The sequence below is a fragment of the Plecotus auritus genome (genome assembly GCF_963455305.1).
Source record: "Plecotus auritus genome assembly, chromosome: 7".
Classification (NCBI taxonomy): Eukaryota; Metazoa; Chordata; class Mammalia; order Chiroptera; family Vespertilionidae; genus Plecotus; species Plecotus auritus.
The window spans coordinates 7111053-7127342 of NC_137774.1; the positions used below are offsets into that span (position 1 = coordinate 7111053).

Below are 16290 nucleotides of genomic sequence, written 5' to 3' on the forward strand. Positions count from 1 at the left end.
CCAAAAACTGCCCCTACATTTCTCACTGTCCCAGAGGGCTGGACTGTCTCTTACGAAGACCTCCAGGTCGGTCTTGTACAACTTCTTCCCAGTGTGTCTTTCTTAAATGTAGGTGCTCTATTACCGTCATTCTAAAGATTTTTCTGTGTAAGTACACACCCTAACTGGGTAATCCTACACTCAAAAGCAAACAAATTCTTGCCCAACATCATTTCATTTGGGTTCCGAGGAAGTGTCTGCCCCTAGAAGACCAGTGATAACCTAGCGGTGGATCCAAAGACAACATTTAGATGTTTTTCTGAGAAGTTGTTATTGTTTTGTGCCTTGGTTGTTTGCCTCTTCTACGTCAGGAAGAGCCTTGGCTTCTTAGTCAATGTCCATTATTCACCCACAAGGAAAGTTTGTAATTTGGGTCAAGAGAATGTTGACATGTATAAGAAATCAAGTGAATGCTGGTGTGATGGAACTGGGAGAGAAGAGATTTGAAATGATGGAACTGGGAGAGAAGAAATTTGAAATGGGGGACTCAATAGCTGAGGTCCTGTTGTGGTAACAGCATATGCTCTCTGACAACTAAATGAAGATGTCAGGTAGACAGTATATTATTCTGGAGTTGAAAGGAGAGATCCAGAACAGAGGTACAAGATGGGAAGTTATCAATATATACATGGTATTTAAAACCATGGACATAGACAGGGCCACAGCAGAGTGAGAGTAGTTAGAGGAGATGGGTTCCAAAGATGAAGCCCCGAGCAACCCAATCTTAGGTTGGGAAGATGAGGAGGATCCAACAAAGGATCCTGAGAAGGAGTATTACTTGAAATGGAAGGAAAACCATGATGTGTGGTGTAAAGTGAGGAAAGTGTGACAAGAGAAAGGAGTGATCATCTGTCAGAGATGAAGGAAGGTCAAGATGAGGACTGAGAACTGACCACTGGATGTGGCAATGTGATGTCACTGGTGACTCTGATGAAAGATGTGTCAGTAGAGTTTGGGAGGCAAATGCCTGATTGGACTAGGAACAAGGTGGAACAAGGTGAGTGGAAGTGAACACAATATGCATTTATTGGGATTCAGATGGAGTAGAAAACCATGATGATGGATGGGAAGGGATTTCAGGTTCAAGAGAGATTTACTTTTCATAAAAAGAGCTTTTTACTTTGTATTGTTTTAATGTGGGAGATGTTATAATTCATCAGATAAGATGTTGCTAAGTTATTAATTTTTAGTTCAGTAAATGTCCTACAATTACTCTTGTGTGTCATTTCTATTAAAAATAAGTATTTTGGCCTGGCCAACGTAGTTGAGAATCAACCTAAGAACCAGGAAGTCACGGTTGGATTCCCAGTCAGGGCAGATACCTGGGTTGTGGGGTCCATTGCCAGTGTGGGCCATGCAGGAGGCAGCCAATCAATGATTCTCTCTCATCATTGATGTTTCTATCACTCTCTCCCTCTCCCTTCCTCTCTGAAATCAATAAAAATATATTTTTTTTAAAACTATTTTGGGTACTTTTGAAGAAGGTATCCTGTTTGGTCTCATGGGTTTACTGCAGAATCCACATGATAATCAAAATGATTAATTCTACAAAGAAATATGAAAAAGAGAAAAACAGCCTGACTACTACGTGGCACAATGTAGAAACTGGGTAATGATCAGAATTGTTTATTGTAACCTGATTTTCCAGAGCCAAAGTCAAGTCTTAAGTTGTCTCATACAGCCTCAGCCACTGCTGACACTGTGCCTGCAGACAGATCCACACCAACTACAAGTTCCTATAGTTCTAATTGCATGGCTAATTCAGGATACAGGGAAGTGTCTGCAGTCCTCATTACTAAACAATGTGTTCCTCTTCCACTCCTTATAAAAGTCTCCCCACTACTTGTATTCTAAAGTTATCTAAAGCCGTGGTCGCCAACCGGTGGTCCACGGACCATTGGTGGTCCATGAGGTCCGAAAGGTTGGCGACAGAGGATCTAAAGCACACTGGCTTATTTTCTTCTCTTTGGTCAAACTGTGCTAAAGTGGAATAGATTTCAAAATCTGGAACCAGAAATAAATCAGTAGTAAGTTGGTTAGCATATACTTCCTCTCAAATCACTTCATTTTAAAATTGAAGAGTGAGAATTAATAAGAATGTCTGTTTGAGTTATTTTCTTTTTCTCTTGGTTTTGAATGAATTGGTTTTCTGGCTGGTTGTTGCACCAACTCCCAAACACACATATTACCAAGCAATGACTGTGAGAACTGCCAAAATGTCTGTGCCAGGCACAGTCAGAGGAGGATTCAATTCAAAATGTGAACCCTCAGAAGAGCATTAACACAACAATAATTCATTGCTTGATATCCTCTCAAGTTGGCCCTCAATCTCTGCTTAAGCATTTTCATTGACAAGAAACTCACTGACCCTTCACATGTCTGTTCCTGTTTGATGATGACTCAACTCTACCAACGAGGAAGTCCTTCCTTAAACTCAGATAAAAATATGTCTCCCTGTAGCATTCACAAGACTTTCCTGTCCTCATGCTCTCCCTCTGCAGAATGTGTTGTATACTATCCAACAGCAGTTCTTCAGAAGAGAGAGAGAGAGAGAGAGAGAGAGAGAGAGAGAGAGAGAGAGAGAGAGAGAGAATTTTATAGTTGCTTCTTACCTCCTAACTCAGTCTTCACTTTTCCAGTGAAAAATCTACAAAGCATCCCTATTATTCCTATATGCATATTGATTATTTAATTTGTCCCTTTTGAGATCGATAAGGGCATGGTCAAATGCTAAAATGATGAGTCATGAAGGCAAAAGGTGCCAACCAGGGCTGCTGAATTAATAATCAGTTGAGTGCTGTCAAATTGTAAGAGTGGGCTCTCTGAGGAGGGGAAAGGGGCTGATTGGTAGAGTTTTCCAATTTCTGTGGTGCAAATACTCCATCTACAGCTAATTTCAAGTTACTGAGGGGACTTCTCTGAATGTGGAGTTGGTAAGAGGTGTGCACAGTTAGCTCTTGTGAGCTGACACAAGTCTGCTCCAGCACAGCCCTGTGTGATGAGCCATGGTAGGGTTTGCTCAACGTCCTAATGTCCTCGTTGTTCTCCTCTGAATATCTTTTTACGCATCCGGCCCAGAATCAGTCTCGATTCCACTTAAAATTCAACTGCAAATGTCCAATTCCATCAAAGTTTGACTTCAAAGCATCTATGAATGTGTGTGAGGGGGGGCATACAGAGAAAGCCTCTAGCTTCTAATATCTGGATCAGAAAAAAAATTGCTCTTTAGTTGATACATTAGGGTACATGCTCATTAAATTATATATACCACTACACCCTCATAAACGTTGTCATTTGTTTAATGGAATGGAAAAGAAATGGGTTTAAAAGAGGGATACTGCAAAAATGGTTTAGAGTTTTAAATATTCCCATATAATTCAGTAAACATTTATTAAGTCCTTATGACGCATTATGGAAACTATAAACATTCCACTTAAAACTCTACTAGTGAATAGACTTGTTTTTATGTTTAGCCTTTTTCACTCTTGGATAGGCTCCCCCTTTCTTACAAACCATGGATGTGTTTGTTTTTGGTCTTCGGTGAATCCATTCTGCAGTAGTTACTCGTGAGTCACATTTCCCAAGGGCTATAGTTTATGCCTATATTCTATTCATACTGAATGCAACAGTTTAAGATAAACCATGTTAGTACTGAATCAGCATTAGCAGGAAAAACAAAATGCTTATTTGGCTGGATCATGGGATCTGGGATGGTGAGAAGTATGAGATGGATAAGGTGGAGCAGTGAGCAGCATCTGATAAGCCAGGTTAAAGAATTTTGATTCTTCTAAGGAGGGATGGAAGGGCTTCCACCAAGGGAGGAAGACAATCTGATCAGCACTCAAGAGAATGCATTCTGGCAGTGGTGGTGAGAATGGATTGGACAGGCAACAGATGGGGTGGGCGAGGCAGTAAGGGAGATATTGTATAACCCAGGGGAATGAAGCCCAGGGAATACACTCGGGGATATACTTGGAAGTCTGAATCCAGGATCATCAGAAATCCATCGGAGAAGGAAGGGTGAAGAAGAGACCAAGATGGACTATTTTCAAGAGTGGAGGGATGAAGAACAGTCAGGGTAATTCCAAGAGCCGGTACAACTGCAGTCAGTCTTCGGATTGGGTGGCAAGAAGTTGCTGATTTAATTTCCCTGTTAAATAATGGGATGGTGAGCAGAAGAGACAGGAATAGTGATTTCAAGGGAATGGAAAACATCTGAAATAGTCACTGTCGGGAAGTTGAAGAGGACATCATGTGGGGCTGCGTTGAGGGCTTATTCTTAGTAACATTTCTCAAGAATTTAATTGAATGTGTGTCTTCTGAAAAAGTGTTCCAGGCACTCCTGAGAGGTCTTCCCACTTCCCTCTAATGACCTGTTCCTCTAATTTCTAATGAAGCCCACCCAACGAAACACTTTCTGATTGAAGAATTTTAACAAGGTAACTTGTGCCGTTCTTGGTTTCCAGATCAACCACTAAGTGGCTTTTTTTGTGACAAAAGAACAGTGAAATTCCCACAAAGTATCTGTTGGGAAAACATTTGCTAGAGATACACCTCCCCTTCCAAACACATCCCTGACATCAGGGAGGAGACAGAGCTCCCGGGCAAAACAATCGTCGCTGTCCTGGGGTGGAACTCCGAAATTTAGTCAAGGAACAAACCCCAGTGAGGTCATGTCTCGTTTGGGATTAAATGGCTAACTCTGATTCTGGGATCATATGAAGAAAAATGCACATAAAATGCCCAGGAATTTTCCCTTTGTTTGATTCGGAAATTAAACTTGCACACGTCATGTCTACAAAATGAGCATTTCACCAGGTCAGATGCTTTCTTGACTGGTCTAGGATGCAAAAGAGAGTACAGAATATGTCTTCTTCAGCTGGCTGGGCCCTGGGCCTTACTGAACCTCTGGAGTTATGTATTCTTACATGTAGATTTGTCTCCACTCTACAAAATAAAGTCAATGTCCAAAAACCTTAATCAAGTTACTTGGTGTAACCTGCTCAGCCACAAGAGGCCATTGAGGTCCCAAGCTATTCCACCTGCCTGATGCCAAGTCCTCCTGCTTCTAGAGGAGTGCTTTTCAGTTCAGCAGGTGTGCAGCACCTGAATCATCCGAACAAACCCTTCATTCTCCAAAGGATGTAATGCATGTGTTGTCTTATAGCAGAGCTTGTCTGATACCTCACACAACCTGAAAACCGTCAAAGGAAACTTGCCCTGAGTTTGAACCAGTCCTAACAATGTTTCTGGCTTTCAAAATGATGGTATTGCATTTACTATCCAGTGGCCCTCAATGATTTCTAAAATTGGGCAGGTTTACTTTGCCATTTAATGATTTCTACATAGAAATTGTAATAAATGTTGTAGAAATCATCAAAGACCACCCAAAGGAGAACAAGGAAGGGCTGTCCTTCAGCTTTTGCTATAAAGAGGGAGCCAGCCAGCATCACTGTGTTTAGCAGAGACTCGGAGGGAGGCAGAGAGGGAGAAAGCATCACAGTGCCAACGGGAAGGTGGTAGGTCTGCTCTCATCAGTGGCTGTTGGGCACGAGAGCTGGCATCAAATTAACTAGAAGCGGGCACCTATTTGATGGGTTTGGAAAAGCATAGTTTGCTTTCCTCACTGGTGCTAAGTCTGAAGCAGGGGCAAACAATGAGAAGGGTTCGAAGCCAATGACCAAGTCTTGACTGTTTGGGGCCCATTGTTGCAAAGGCTGTGATTTGTCTTCTGGGCCATTACCACAGAGGCTATGGCTCAGAGCTGTATTGTCACAGTCGGGGTGGGGAACTTTTTTTCTGCCAAGGGCCATTTGGATGTTTATAACATCATTCTTGGGCCACATAAAATGATCAACTTGAAAATTAGCCTGCTATATTTGGTCAAACATTTAATTAATTCATCCCTAATGCCTTGGCAGGGCCAGACCAAATGATTTTGCAGGCCTTATATGGCCCTTGGGCCGGAACTTCCCCACCCCTGTCATAGATGGGTGTGGTCACTGTTGGTTTGTATATTCAGCCTCTCAACAAAAATAATACAACATGCTGGTGACATGTGGGACAGCAACCATACACAAACACACTTGTTGTACCTACAGCCTCCACACCAATACTTACAAATTGAACTATTTGTGAATAAACCCCTCCCCCTGATTTATTATTCAGATTCTTCTGTGGTATGAGTAAAAAATGTGTTTAATCAAGCATTTATTTTTTCTTCAGGGAAACTTGGTTTTCTTAGAAACCTAATTATCTATGAGCCAATATACTATGGCTGGATTGATATCATTGTAGTTGAGTCTTTCTGATCTTAATGAAAACTGTTGTAAGAAATTCTCAATGATAGTGGTTATTCTATGGAGAAACTGCATGGCACTGCAGTAGAGAATCTTGAGAACAATAGGCCTTACCATCTCTCAGGACTGGTAAACAGCAAGTTAAGTGCATCCTGTTCTTGGAAACATGGCATTTTGCCCACTTTGCATTTACTTCCAAGTGTGACTGTTTTAAGAGTCCAAAATTATTTTAAACTTAGGGGTGATAGTGCATAATAAATTTCATCTTGGTCGAATCTACCAATTCAAATCTGAGTCACAAAAAGTGAGGTAAATGTATTTTACCATCTCCCCCCACCTTTTCTGTTGGCTGTGTTTCTCTGGCTTATTACCCCCTTGGCTAATAAAGTGCCCTGGGTGGATGTGGTCATTTCAACATTTTGCCAGCCCTTCCTTTCAACCTAGATGGTGCCTGTGTTATCACTAGTTGCTAGAAACTCAAGTTCACAAAGGCAACGCTGACTATTCAATAGTCTTTTCACCTTGGAGATGTTTTCGTTCACAGATAGATTCATTTGATATTCCTACCTTTCCACCCTCCCCGAATACAGTGCTATCGAGGCCATGAAAATAAGGGCTGAGAGACAGCCTTGGCTAAAAACTGTTGACTCAGTTCTTCCATGCAGACACTCCAGGAAGGTTACTATTATTTTCACTTTGATTTTTTTTTTTTTTTAACAAAGCCTTAAGTAAATGCAAATGTTGATATTGTGATTTCTCTTTAGGCTAGGAAGTCTGGAAAATATAGCGGAAGCTCGGCTGTCTGGGGACAAGAGAAGTTATAGGAGAAAGTCTGAGTCATGAGCTGTTGAGTCAATACCCAAATCTCTGTTTTCTCCATGTTTATAGGGTACCTATTTCTGAAAATACTTCATGGCTTTCACCTTTCCTCAACCCACAGTGCGCGGTTCCTTTTCTGTGCCCCTTTTGTTTGGACTTTTCCTTCCTCGTTGTGAAATACACCCTTCCATTTTGTTTTTGTCCGCTTTAGGGCTGCCTGCTTACTGACAGCTCATCGAATGCCAATACTTATGGCAAATTACACAAGAACAAGTCTGGTCATGCTGCTTCAAAGGGATGAAAGAGTCAAAGCAATAAGCAGAAAAATAAATGTTTCCATTGATCTTACCATTTTATAATGGCCAAATAAAGGCACAATAGAGGAATTATCAAGGAAAGGGAAGTCAGTTTTCATGTCATTATGTTTCTCCGTTCTTTTCTAAGAAAAGTATGGAGTCTCTTATCTCATTGCCATTATCATCAGTTATGGGTTGAACTGTATCCTTCCCAGAAGATATTTTGAAGCCCTGCTCTCTGATACCCATGAATGTGACCTTATTTAGAAATAGGTTCTTGGCAGATGTAATTGAGTTAAGATGAGGTCATTAGGATAGGTCCTAATCCAATATGACTGGTGTACTGATAAGAAAGAACTCTCACACACATACACACAGAGAGAGGAGAGAGAAGAAGGCCATATGAAGATGGAGACAGAGATGGGAGTGATGCGGCCACAAGCCAAGGGACACCTGGGGCCACCAGAAGCTGGAAGAGGCTTTGGAGGGAAGGTGGCCTCGATTTCAGACTTCAGCCTCTGGAACTGTTGTTTGAAGCCTCCTTAGCATGGGCAGCCATAGGAAACAAATACCAACATCCATATTTGACTTTGAAAGGTTATTTTACATCTTTTAGAACTTTATTCTATCCCTTCATCTCTGAGGAATCTTTTATACCTTTCAACCTTTGCAAATTTATGGACTAGTAAGCAGATCAATTTTTTTCCAACTATGAAACTAGCTGCCTAACAATGGTCAAGTTCTGAATTTGTTTTCCAAAAATTCCATTCTAGGTGATAAGCTTACCTTTAGATTGTAACATATCGCATTATTGACAGGTGGTAGAAATCTTTAAAAATTGCTCTTCAACTTTACATGGTAGCTACAGATCACTAGATATATATTTTCGGGGTGTCAATAACAGTTTATTCTATAACTAGAGGCCCGGTGCAAGAAATTTGTGCACGGGGGTGAAGGGGAGGTCCCCTTAGCCCAGCCTGCACCCTCTCCAATCTAGGACCCCTTGGGGGATGTCCAACTGCCAGTTGGGGCCTAAACCAGCAGTCGGACATCCCTCTCACAATCCTGGACTGCTGGCTCCTAATCACTCACTTGCCTGCCTACTTGGTTGCCCCTAACTGCCCCCCCCCTGCTGGCCTGGTTGTCCACAACTGCCCCCCCCCCGGCAGCCTAGTTGCCCCTCACTGCCCCCCCTGCCAGCCTTGTTGCCCCCAACTGCCCCCCTCTGCCAGCCTGGTCACCCCTAACTGCATCCCCCTGCCAGCCTGTGCCCCCTACTGGCCTGGTCACCCCAACTTACCCCCTGCTGGCCTGGTCGCCCCATGCAGCCTGCTGTTCAGTCGTCTGGTCACCCCGAACTGCTCCCCCCTGCTGGCCTGGTTGCCCCACGCAGCCTGCTGTTCAGCAGTCTGGCCGTCCCTCACTAACCCCCCTGCCAGCCTGGTCACCCCACGCAGCCTGCTGTTCAGTCGTTTGGTTGTCCCTCACTAACCACTGCCCCCCCACCCTGCTGGCCTGGTTGTAGGACCCATCTTGTGAGGGTGTGAGAGTCAATTTGCATATTACCTCTTTATTATATAAGATTCTGAACATAAGCTAAAGGGAGCAAGTGCATATTTGGAAGATACTGCTTAAAGTTATTTTGATTCTACATGGAAACTGAGACTCATAAAATAGTAAAGACTGAATTTAAAAAATTAAAAGCCTACTATGGTTCACTTAAATGTGCTTTTAAATAGATATTTTAGGACTGTTATTTAGGGTACAGGCCCAATTTTAGATTTTTGGTATTGTCTAACACTTGTTATCTTGGCCTATGAATGAGACTCTGCTTAAACAGTGCACGCACCCACCCTACCCTACCAAGGACATCACAGTATTCGACATATTGACATTATTGCATTCAAGAGTCAAGTTAAGTGTGAATATTACATGAGAGGGTAAAATAAAGGAGAAGAGAATCTTCATGGAGTGGATCAGGATGATTAGAGAGAATAAGCTAAAATCAAGGCAAGCCTAAGTGTCTCATAAAGGTCCACCTGGGCAACAGCAGGAACCTGAAGACCCGCATAGGGCCACAGCAGAAAACCAGGCCTGCAGCCAATAGACTAGGTGAGATAAGGCCATCAGAAGGGCAATATGAACATGCTAAGTGCCCCCGCTGTGAACTGGCAACTCAGTCTTTAAGTAGGGCTTTGTGGTTAAATTAGGTCCCTGATTCAGCCTGGAAGAGACCCTGGGAAAAGAAAGCGCTTCCCCTGACCTCAATTACCCAAATCATGTGTGCCACTTCATCCAGCCAGAGCCTAACAAAGATGATCTGTTTTCAACAAGCTAAAGGTTTCTGAGAAGATAGTGTTTTTAGGTAGACTTTCCCCCTTATCGCAGAGCTTTGAAACCTGAATTTTCATTCAAGGGAAAAACAAAAAGACCCGGGACAATGGCCCCATTCAATGATAAAATCACTGCCATCGGCCTTTCTCCCACTGACCCTTTGGACAGAAGCAGAAGCAGCAGGTTCTGCCTAGATCGAGTTGCCCTGTTTAACCAGCACAAATACTTCTGCAGGAAGATAAGTCAGTAATGAATTCGGAGGCGGAGCCTAAAAAAATAAATGCTGGAGCCAATGACTGCACAGCTCTCCTGAGGTCCAAGGAGACAGCTGAGCTGGACAGAGGTGGACGCCACCGGTTCCCACCAGTCAAGATCTTCCTCAGCAGCAAGGGGCCGGGGCCAGGGCCAGGCCGGAGTTAGGAGTGCCAGGCTGTCATATTCTGCCTTCATCTTGAGCGTGATAACACAAGACTCTCAGCAGAGCCCCGTGTTCTCTGTAAATACTGGAGTAGCCAGCTCTTAATTGTTTTATGTGCAGATTGATTTGGTAAACAGAGATATGGGAACCTTTTGAAAACATGTAACATGAGGTTGCAAGACTAGTTTATGGCTAAATATTTCCCTCTCTTCCTAGCAAGTTGAGGTGATTTATTAGCGTGCCCTCTGGTTACAAATGACCGCAACGATGGAAACCCTGCGGTTTTACACTTTAGTACCGTAAGGGATTTTTTTTTTTTTTTTTCTCAGTCTCCCCAGAGTCAGGAATCCCACCTTTGGGAACGACTGAAATAAATAAATAGAAAACATGGCTCTGGCTGGTTGTTTCTCTTGAAACTTCTGGAACCCGGGGACACTGAGTTTATTGAAAGCAGGCATAACACCGCTCTTTCCTGGTAGTTAAAATTCATGTACAGATTATGCAAGAATCTTAATTCAATCTAGAAGCAAATATTTAGGTGGCTAAGCTATGTAGCTTAAATCCCCCTATTCCTGTTACAGTACACCTCTGACCCTCCCCAATGGAAAAAAAAAAAAAGCCAAATAAATGAAGAGAGGGTGACCCCAAGCATACTGCCGAGCACCTGGCACCTAGTAGGTATATAACAAGTAGGTCCAGGAAGAGGACAAACAGGGAATCAGAAGCAGAAATTGGCATGATTTGCTTGTTCATACCCGTGTCCTCCACATAACCACCTGAGACTGGCTTTCACATGTTTTGGTGAACACGGGTTGGAATTTTTTTCAATCAGTTTTTAAATTGAATTTTTAAAGCCGAGGATTTTTAAATTATTGAGCTGTATTTAGATATACAAATTTTAAGCAATTCAAACTCTGGAACTAAAATTGGCCTTTGGGCAAAGCTGTTGTGAGCCAGCTGCCATGATCCCACGAACAAATAAAATGGGTGACACAGACAGAGGTCATGCCCCTCCTTGATTCCTTACAAGTTCCTGGGTGGAAAAAAGTCACCGGGCTCCATTTAATTTCTTTCCCATGGCAGCCACTAACGACTAAGAGAACAGACGAAGTTTGCTGTCCAGTTTGCCCCTTAGTTAGAACAGTCATCTCTTCCACCATTTAGAAGTAGAGTTGTATCCAAGGAAGGCGATCACTTCGTTTCTGTTCTCCAAGGATCACATTTATTGGATGAGTTGGAAAAGAACCCTTGCAATAAAGTTCAGTCCCCGGGGAGCGTCAGCATTTCCATTTCTAAGGTGCCTGCTTACTATGTGTTAGTTGTTTCACACTCACTGCCCCAAACCCAGTCCTCGGAAGAGCTCTGTACCATCTCTGTCACTGACCCAGAGGAAGGGAAAAAAGGACTTCCACAGTGGGCAGTGCCTTGGCCTAGGCCGCCGGTTTTCAAGCCCTCGTGTTTATCAGAACCCCCTGGAGGGCTTGTGAGACACAGACACGCTGGCTCCATGCCCAGAGCTGCTCGTGCAGTAGGTCTAAGGTGGGGCCGGAGCATTCACACTGTTTACAAGCTCCCGGTGGTTCTGATGCTTCTAGTCCTGGGCCACACTTTGAGGACCACTAGCCTCAGTCACACAAGTCCTAGTGGCCAAGCCTAGAGTAAAACCCAGGTCTGTCTGATAGAAAACACACACGAGGCCACACCGAGGAGCCACCTGTTACCCTCTTAAGATTTCTCCACTGCAGAGATGGAAGAGGGGAGGAGGCGCGGTAGTAGCTGCATGGCATGGGAAAGGGGAACGAATCTGGAGTCGAAACCCTGGAGTGGGAGCCCCCCCTCTGCCATGTACCAGCATGGCACTTAACTGACCAGATCGTCTGTATTTTCATCACGATAAGGAGGATTCTCCTGCTGTTCCTCGCACTCATCTCACTGAGTCGTTTGAAGATGAAAGGTGACAACTGTGGTGAAAGAATTCTCTAGGTTTTGAGGTGCTGCCACGAATGCTGTGTGTTCTTTTTATGAGGAATCAGGTCGGGAGAAGAGCCAAGATGAACAAAACAACAAAAACAAAAATATGTCCAAGAACGATCTGGTCTTTAGTTTAAGAGCTGCAACTGCGTAAAAGGAAATGCCGGACACAAGAAAGAAGTTTATGAGGACCTCAGAGACCTGTCATCTCAGAGATGCACTAACAGTTTCAAAGGGGGGCACTAACAAATATTTTCCAATAGCTTTTTTTCTTTTTCAAGTTAAAAAGTAAACATCCTAGTTCTTTCTTCAAGAGACATTCTTTGGATGAATACTGAAAAATGATTAGTCAAGAGTTATTTTGATCTAATTATTTTTGAATAGTTAAAATAGTTAAAAACTTGATTAGTAAAAGAAATAGTAAAAACGAAGACTTCTTTGTCCATAAAAATTTCAAAAACTGGCATTAATCAAGTAATTTCTCACTAACAAAGTTAATATTCAATGGCACAGAGAAAAGGGGTCATTTACATATTGGATTAATTTAGAAGAGGCTTTTTACTAACCTAAGGAATCTGCCAAGGACCCCTGGGCTCCACTTGTATCTACCAATGGCTTACTTAGTATTAGGTCAATACTTGGCGTTCAAGTCCACAGACTTCAATATGTGATTAGGACTGTAAAGAGTGGTCGCATGTTCCCCATCAGTGAAATGTTTCCTTGGATTGAATATTGCACTTGCTCAATGAAGTGAAATTTGTGTTGATTTATCTTTCTCAAGTTCCTCTTGTGCTTATGAACTTTTGATAAAAATGGCAAACCTCTGAGCTCTGCCCCTTAAATCCAGGGCATAAATCTTTCCTTCTGTTTTAGATTTGCTTGGATTTATTCTTTCAATGCCTTGATAAAGAAAGTACAATGTAATGCTTCGCGTGCAAAATAGACTACTACAAACACATCAATAATCCGATTTCAGAGAGCAGGGTCCGGCTGGTTTGATTCTATCTCATCTTTTCAATGCCTGAGCGTTTCTCTGCCTTTCACTTGGAGTTGTGTACCAAGGGTTCTTGACGATGGCTGTATAATCCAAATTATGTGGTAATATAATTTAGGATCCCTGTTAATCAAACAGATATGAATTTATTGGGTATTACGGTTCTTCAGGGCATAGATTAGTGGTTAAGACGCATATTGTACAGAAAGACTGCCTGGTCCAAAATCAGCTATTTTTTTAGCTGTGTGACCTTGGGAATATTACATGGCCTCTCTGGGCCAGTTTCTTCCTCCGTACAAATAAAATGCATCATGGAGATAAAGAATTGTTATTTGTAAAGCACTAAGAATTATGTACAGTATGTATTAGCACCCTGTGGTTGTTAAATAATTATAAATAGGTAAATTGAAAATAATTCCACTGTGAAATGACATTGTCATTGGTAGATGACTGTTTTCATAAGTGTCTCCATATACTCTCATATCAATGGAAAAATCAACAAAAATACCCTCTTTTCATGACTATGGTACAAGACATCCGAGATGTGGGAACAAACCCTTCGAAGAAACGATAATGACACTTAGCATTCTGACACTATCTTCATCATGTGGAGAAAATGTGAAGTCTTTGAAATAAAACCAAATCTACCCTATTATACAGCATCAAAGGAAGAGAAACTGAGGCAGAAGGTTAAGGTAAAGGTGTCAGTCCAACATGATTTTATAAAGAAACAGGAAGGAAAATCTCTGTAAGGTGATGCGGATACAAAAGTGGTTTTCATAACAGTTTTGGCATAATATTTTGAGGCTATTTATTTTCTTTGATGCTTTTTAGAGTGGATGAGGAATTTTGATACCATTTCTCAATGTATCTCTTATTTGCCCCAGAGCAAGTTACACTTCAGCAGGACAAACGTGGTCTCTGGAAGAAGAGCTGGTGACAAATTCGCAGGCACAATCCCAGGAATGGACAGATCTGGGTTAGTGTGGGGATTTGGTTGCTATCCATTCAGCACCACCACTCTCCCAAGTGATGAGACAAAGACCAAGGGATCTCAGGGAATCCAAACTTATAAAATATCTAGAATGAATCTATTTCCTAGTGCAGTGGTCAGCAAACTGCGGCTCGTGAGCCGCGGTTTGCCGCTCTGTTGACCAATGTGTTTGCTGACCACTGTCCTAGTGGTTACGTTTAAAAAGAGGTAATCTAATGTCAAACACCAAGATGAGACTCTGGAAATCATTACAACTTGAACATATCCGAAGCTTGTTCGTATATATTAATCTCACTGCATGCTTGTAAAAGTGGCAATGCAGTTCTATTATAACACATATCAAGATGAATTTAGACTCTCCCACCACACAATTAGCTATTTGGAGGCAGGAACTACGTCTCAATCATTTGTTTCATTTTGAACGGCAGGGGTCAGAGGTGGTAGATTTGGATTGTATTATTTTAGCTAAACTAGGACTACATGTCCCAAAATTCTATTCCCTCCATAGTTCCAGGTTAGCCTGGGCCAGGGCGGAATTTTGCATGACATAAGGTAAAAGTCAATCAATAGTCACGTTCTTTTTACACCAGAAGGTCAGTGAAGGGCGAGAGCAGTGTGGCCGCTCACCCAGGTTGTCACTGACCTGCGGGCTCACACTGCTGGCACAGGGCAGAGTTGAGCCACACTCCCAAACATACTAGGGTCTTTCTGAATCAGACAGGCATCTCTTCTTCCTTCAAGCTAAAGCACAAGTGTGGCTCCCACTCTAAGACTTCCCCCAATTCCCCAGGCATGGCTGGTTTTTCTGCTCATGTCCTCCTTTGCCAGGCAATGACTTTCCCAATGGCAAGGAACTGATGGATTGATCTTACATACCTAGTGTCCAAGGAATGAGTATCATACACCCACTTAGAAGAAAGGATCTGCCATGTGTTCAGTCCCCGGAACCCAAGTGTAACAGATGACAACATTCTGTTGACTGGACGTCAGTGGGGTTACTGAGGCCTATCATTTCCATGCCTAAAAGAGCCAGGTCCACAATATGGTAATAATGGCACAGTGATTCTCATGGTATTACTTTGTGTCTAATTAACACAGTCCCTTATTTTCCACACAGAAGGAAGCATGGTGACTCTAAACAGCTAATGTCTACAGGCCATAATTTGGGACTTCTCCTTCTCACCTCCTGGCTCTGCTCATTCTATATCCCTATTGTACAGGCTGCTCCAACAGACCACAAACTCCATGCACAACTGGAGAAACGCCATCCACTCTTTATGCCGTCAAGGCACAATTGTGCAGAAGCACACAAAAAATTTTATTTAGGAAAATGAACACAAAAAATACTCTTCCTAGGGCAATGTAGTGCAGAGGAATACTGTCCTGATTGCTATTGCACTGAATTCTTGTGACGACAAAGCACAGCATATGTTGCTTCTGTTTGTTTTTGTCTGGTTCTGTTTGTTTGTGATTTTGCTCTGACCAGTCTTACTTCTCTTAATATTTCTTTAGCTTTTCAACTCCTTGAGCTAATGGTGTAATCTTATCTTCTGCTCAATATTGTTATCTAATACAGTTCAATAAGACTTTAGTCATAAGGGAATGAAACTACCTCCTATTCCCACAAAGCCTAAATTTAAATATGGGTAGCTCATAAGCCTTAGATAATTTGCTCATGTTAGCCACATACCATTCATTCTCCTTGAGCATTCTCTAAACACCCACAAATGGGCTCAATTCTGACCCTAACAAGAGGCAAGTAAACATGCAAAAGGAATAGGCTTCTTGATGTATAGTTCACAGTCTCTGATATTCTGGCACCTTCTCAAATGATAATTGCATGTCCAGGGAAGGATTTTACGGTGCCATCTATAAGTAGAGCTCACTAGCATGTCAGTCATGAAAACACTAAAGGATGGTGGAGCATACTGTTAGGTAAGGGCTCATTGGTGAGACCGAGTCAGTGTTCTTCTGGCTTCTGTACAGGAGAACCGGGAACCAGAAATCTAGTGAACAATTTCTGTGGCCGAGTCATTATGGCAGGTGCCTTGTTTTTGAAGTTACTTTGTCATTATTTTCCCAAAGTAGAGACAAAATGTTCTGAATTACCCACGGCTTGGAACAGT

The 16290-nt window shown here is 42.4% G+C and overlaps 1 protein-coding gene across 2 annotated transcripts in view; it reads right to left on the reverse strand.

Moving 5' to 3' along the window:
* KCNJ2 (potassium inwardly rectifying channel subfamily J member 2) overlaps positions 1 to 16290 on the reverse strand; it is a 336141-nt gene that overhangs the window by 317459 nt on the left and 2392 nt on the right. The gene's annotated exons all lie outside the window — the stretch shown is intronic.